The sequence below is a fragment of the Saccostrea echinata genome, unplaced genomic scaffold (assembly GCF_033153115.1).
Source record: "Saccostrea echinata isolate AGI-Se365-2 ecotype Australia unplaced genomic scaffold, CSIRO_AGI_Sech_v1 ptg000033l, whole genome shotgun sequence".
In the NCBI taxonomy this organism is placed as follows: domain Eukaryota; kingdom Metazoa; phylum Mollusca; class Bivalvia; order Ostreida; family Ostreidae; genus Saccostrea; species Saccostrea echinata.
Window position 1 is genome coordinate 17,405,928 of NW_026889782.1, and position 6,807 is coordinate 17,412,734.

The following is a 6,807-nucleotide window of genomic DNA, read 5'->3' on the forward strand; positions in this document are numbered from 1 at the left end:
ACAAAACAATCCACCTGACTTCCCAGATCAAAATCGCGATAACCACCTGTAGGGACTTTCCCGGCCTATTGACAGTCTAAAATTAGGTCATTTAAATGTCCGTGGTTGGACTAAAGAAAATGGGGAACTCAGAAATCAAATTATTTGTGCACTAAATTATGATATAATAGCCATTAGTGAAACACATTTAAATGAAGGAAATATTATTGATATCCCAGGTTATAGATGGTTTGGTTATAATAGAAAGGATATACATGTAAATGCACCGAAACCTTCGGGTGGTGTTGGAATATTGATAAAGGAATGGTTAATAGATCAATTTGAGATAATAGTGATTGACAGAAAATTTGATGGTATCCTTGGAATAAAACTGAAAAACTGTCGTTCTGATTTTGAATTCATTGTGTTTGTATGCTACTTACCACCCGAATATTCTAACAGAGGACGGGATGCTCAAGGTTTCTATACACATCTTTTAACACAGATTTATCTAAATTGTGAAAGTGATGCTATTTTCGTGATGGGTGACCTAAATTCTAGAATAGGCAATTTGAATGACACACTTCAAGACATTGATCATATTCCGAATCGAACAGCTATAGACAGCACTGTAAATCAACACGGGCATGAATTAATTGACTTTCTTAATGAAGCAAACTTTTGTGTATTGAATGGTAGATTCCCACATGATAACTTCACATGTATTTCAAGGAAGGGCAAATCTGTAGTAGATTATATATGCGTACCAATAGATGTATTTAGACGAATCAAGAACTTTACGGTATTAACTATACAGAACATTGTGGCGGAATTTGAACTATTGAATTTTGTAGGGGAAAAATCAAAACTTCCTGATCATTCCGTCATCATGTGTGAATTTAATATCTCCGACTGTTGTTTAGTTTCTGATACCCCAAAAATTGAACATTGTCAAAATCGGTTTCAATTTCATAGGATTCCAGATGATTTTATGTCAAGTGAATTGAGAAGGTCTGCTCTGATAGCAACAATTAATCTGATTGAAAACAGTCGTAAAACACAGGAAAGTATTGACGAGATTTATGAACAACTATGTGAAATAATTCATAATGAAATGGAAACCAAGATCCCTGAAGTTAAACCAAGTAATAATAATAAACGTTTTAAACATAGCAAGCCATACTGGACTGACCAATTAACAGATCTATGGAACGCTACGCGGGAAGCAGAAAATAAATTCATACGATATAAGGGAGAAAGAAAAGTCAAATCTGCACTTAGACGGGAATATATCAAAGCACGAGATACATTTGATAAATCTCTTAGACGCGCTGAACACACCTACAAGAAATCATTTGCTAATGTTATTGAAGATATGAGCTCAACAAACCCAAATGAATTCTGGAATAAAATTCGAAATCTTGGCCCTAGAAATAAACACACCATACCAATGGAGGTTTTGGATGATGAAGGAAATGTTATATCTAACGAACGGGAAATCTTGGAACGATGGAGAGTTGATTTTGAAAATCTGTACAACGGGTGTGGAAGTACAGAATTTGATAACGACCACTACAATCAATCAAAATCAGATAAATATATCAGAGAAAGTCGGATGGAAAAAGAATTTTATCAGTGTAATGAAGAAATTAATTATGATGTATCTTTTCAGGAAATATCTGATAAAGTGATGCGTGCAAAATCTAATTCCGCTTGTGGGTTCGACGAAATTCCTTACAGTGTTTTGAAATATCCAGCTGTTATTAACACAATATGTCGTCTTTTCCAACATATTTTTGATGCAAGCACGATCCCATCGGTGTGGAGGAAAGCAATAATCTGTCCTATTCTTAAGGATCCTTCTTCAGACAAACGTCTTCCTATGAATTATCGCGGAGTGAGCTTATTGTCATGTATTAGTAAACTGTACAGTTCCTTTATGAATAAAAGAATTATGAGTTATTTAGAGAATAACGACATTCTAGCAGATGAACAAAATGGTTTTAGAAAGGATAGATCGTGTGAAGATCATTTATTTACACTGAATAGTTTAGTTAAAAACAATAAAAATCTCTATGTTGCATTTATTGACCTTCAAAAATGTTTTGATTTTGTCGATAGAGATATGATGCTCTACAAACTTTTGTTACATAATATAGATGGTAAAATTTACAACTCGATAAAAAATATTTACCAAAGTTCAGAATCTTGTGTAAGAGTTAATAATAAGATTACAAATTGGTTTAGGTGCAAAACTGGTGTTAAACAAGGAGATAATTTATCACCTACCTTATTTTCAATTTTCATTAATGATCTGGTACAGGATATTAATAAGCTTAATTTGGGCATAGAACTAGTAGATCGAAAATTGTCTATCTTATTATACGCAGATGACATTGCTTTAATAGCCAAGTCTCCAGAAGATTTACAAAATATGTTAAATAAACTACATAGCTGGTGTAGACGTTGGAGAGTTCTTATAAACACCAATAAATCTAAGTGCGTACATTTCAATAAAACAAGGTCAAGAGCAACCAATTTTGAATTCACTATTGGACTTAATAAGTTAGAAACAGTTGAGAATTATAAGTATTTAGGTATAACGTTTACGCACACTGGTAATTTCATGAAAAATGCAGAAAATCTTGCTAAAGCAGGGGGACGTGCTCTTGGGAAAATTATATCTTCCATTCATAGTAATAAAGATTTCAGGTTTAATGCTTATGAAAAACTATTTTACTCTTGTGTAATACCTGTTTTAGATTATGCATCCAGTGTCTGGGGTTTCAAAAAATTCCAACCAATAGATAATATTCAAAATAGAGCGATTCGGTATTTTATTGGGGTACACTGCTTTGCTCCCACACTGGGGGTTTATGGAGACACTGGATGGATTCCCAGTCAGTATAGACGTTGGATAAATGTAATCAGATACTGGAATAGAGTTTTATCCTTTAGCAATGATCGAATTACAAGAATTGTTTTTGAAGTTGATTACAATAAGTGTAGGAATAACTGGTGCAGTGATTTGAAAGAAATATTACACCAACTAGAGCTGGATTATTATTTTGAGTCAAAGCTTATGGTAAATATAAATATGGTTCAATCAAAAATACACAATTATTATTCAAACCTTTGGAGCAATGAGATTTTAAGCATTCCTAAATTGCGGACTTACGTTTATTTTAAAACAACTTTTGGAAGGGAAAATTATGTAGTACTTGATATGCCTAAATATTTACGTTCAATTTTAGCACAATTTAGATGTGGCATTTTACCACTACGAATAGAAACCGGTAGATATCATGGGGAACCTGTTGAGGATCGAATTTGCACCTTTTGCTCTAAAAATAATGTAGAAGACGAAATTCATTTTTTATTGCATTGTCCTATGTACTCTGAATATCGTTCAAAACTTTTTGAAAACACTGGTCTTAATCAAATGGCATGGTCAGATATGGATTTACTAAGTATACTTGTTTCAAATTATCCTCGACAGGTTGCAAAATATTTATATTTTTCATTTTTGCGGAGACAGTCCGTTATCTTCAGAAAATAAGAATGTATTTCAGTGTCATATTTATCTACTAATAACAGACACTACCAATCTTAGCATACAAAATACATATATGTATATATATCAAAATTATGTTTATTTACTTTTTTTGTTTATCCCTTAACGTTGTGCTCTTTATTTTCTTTATATATTGTATTTCAATTTTGTGTTTAAAGTTGCATATAGGCCCGATGGGCCGGGTGTTAATTGTTATTTTATACAGTTTGTAAACAAAGGATTTAATTATGTACACATGTCACTATAAATAAATAAATTACTTACTTACTTACTTACTTACAATAATATATTGTGTCATTTCTATTTTTCATGATGATTTATTGAGCAGATTTCTACATGTATCTGTAGATGGCCGTGATTATACTCGGACAAGATAATACAAAGATGCATATTCATATTATTTGTTATAAATTCAATTTTCAGAACTCGATATTTAAGTAATATGCTGTTATAGTGTTTATTAAACAGACAAATGAGAGAGAGAGAGGGAGAGAGAGATTCCGTTTTAGCCCCCCCCCTCCTTTCAGGCTTCACTAAATGTTTGTACCTATATCAAACAAAAACTCTGAATTTTTTTTTCTAAATATATCAGACAGTGAAAGTAACTTTTTTTTAATCAACAAATCATATCCATTTGTTTGACAGTCATACTCGTTTTTATTTTCCTGCTTCAAGTTCACACGAAGTCCACGTGCTTGTGTTGTCAATCAAAATCATTCGACACTGTGCAGGTGTGAAAGTTTCGTCACATCGAAGGCGAAGTGCGAGTATTTCCAACAAGTTATAACATTTATTTTTATCATTTCTAGATTTGATTCCAACATTTAAATAATAAATGAATAAGATACATTGGGCATTAACACTTGAATTTGAAACATACTCTCTGCCAATTTCAAATACCACCGCCGACACGTGTACATTTTGAACTACTATTGTTTTGTGACTTTTTTAGATGCATGTTTGTTTTGAGACTGAAATTTTTGTTCTAAAAAAGACCTTAACTTTTTTTTAAAAATGTTAATTAAAATATTCTGGAAATACAGTACTGTCTAAGTAACCGATTTACGGGGAAAGGGGGGGGGGTATTAATCATATCGAATGGCAAACATATAAAGTTACGGTGAAGAAAGAATTTTTTTCTCTATAACTATAAACTTAACATATTATAGTAGAGAAAATTCTGTAGTGCATTACATTTTAAAAAAAAATATTTTCTTTAACCACACTATCAATTTCATTCGCTCCAAAGATAATAAATTAACAGGATATCCGCAGTACTATGTATAACTCTCAGAACTAGTTCTATTATATTTTCTATAGTAATTGAAAAAAAAACGTGTTAGAAATAAATATTTTCGTAATTTTGCTGCGTAATTATTTTACTTGGTTAATTATATCACAAACATTTAATTTAACAAAAAAAACAAATTGTTGCAGTGCTTGAAGTATTTGCACATTGCCCTTAGTTAAATTTAATATTTCAGCATCGGTCTACATAGGTACAGAATGTGCTTATAACAACATTTATTTTCCAGAGTAATTTAATAAATAACCTAACAGCTAAGTTAGAATAATAAATATATATATCGTAGATATTTTCCCCCATGAAATAATGATTCTTCAAACACGATATGTTAGTTATTAAATTTAAAAAAAAAACCTGTATCTCCTTACCTACAAAAAGATAAGTCCTTTCACTTCGGAGTTCCGAATGACAATCAAAACTGAACGATAGGTGAACGCTGAACGCAAGGTGAACGCAAAGTGAACGGAACGAAGAGCGAACGCTGAACGCTTTGTGAACGGTGAACGCGAGCGCACGGTGAACGGTGAACGCAAAACTGTGAACGGAGAGCGAACGGTGAACGCACGGTGAACGAACGGTGAACGCAGGCTGAACGAACGGTGAACGAACGGTGAGCGAACGGAAAAATGGGAAAGTAGAACGTTTCAGGGACTGTACGTAACATATGATCAAAATTTTAAAACATATAGTTGCAAATCGATAAGATGAACATTTTTGCTTCAGTAATTTATTACAAAATATTGATCGTTCAAGAGTTATACATGAAAGACTTTTGGCCCCTCTGAGCCCCTAATTTAACGGATCAGCCCTTTTTTCTTGATATCAAATGAAAGATCTTGTGATTTTGAAGACTTTTTGTTCAACAACTATTCAGAAATCTATTTTCGTTTTCGAGATATGCTGAATTGAAATATTTAGGGGCCAGCCCTTCAAGTCCTTAATGGGGCCGTTTTGCAAAAATTGAAAGGTTGCATATTGTTAAGAACATTATTCTGAACATCTTTTGTTCAATATTGTTTTTCAAAATATTACCCCTTTTTGAGATATAAAGCGTCAAAGATTTAGCATTCTGGCCCCTTTTGGCCCCTTATTACGTAACATATGATCAAAATATTAAAACATATAGTTGCAAATCGATTAGATGAACATTTTTGCTTCAGTAATTTATTACAAAATATTGATCGTTCAAGAGTTATACGTAAAAGACATTTGGCCCCTCTGAGCCCCTAATTTGAGGGATCAGCCCTTTTTTCTTGATATCAAATGAAAGGTCTTATCATTTTACACATCTTTTGTACTACATGTTTTAACAAAATATTTACAGGTAAAAAGATATAAAAGAAAACGTGTCAAATTTTGCGAGATGTTTGTGAGCCTATTTTTCGAGCCCAGGCGAGCTTCAACTCCATTTGAGCTGGAAAGATATAGATGCCCAATTGCACATCTACAATCTTTCCTCTATCTTCACTGAAAATCTTAACTCAATAGCTTTAGTCGTTTAGGAGGAGTTTCCAGGACAAGCCGACCCTCTGGAAATCAGAAAATCGTCAATATCCCACGACCGGAAGTGACGTCATCAAAAAAAAAAATCCTATCAAGATCAATTGAATATCTTTTACATCTGAAAGTTTGGTGTAAATCGGCCCAGCCGTTTCTGAGAAATCGCGTGCACAAAATCGGTTGGAAGAAAAATAAGTTAGTATCACATTAAACGTAAAGTCACTGAGTTTTGTAAAGTTATAATATCAAGATCTGACAGCATACCTATAAGACAGATTATTCAATTACAGTAATTCTTCAGCAATCGATTGATTGATTATACGCATGTTGTTTAACGTCCCTCTCCAGAATTTTTCACTCACATGGAGACGCCACCACTCGCCGGTGGAGACTGCAAATTTTTGTCCTATAATTGGGCACTTATCGCAATTGAGCAGTGGGGAATCTT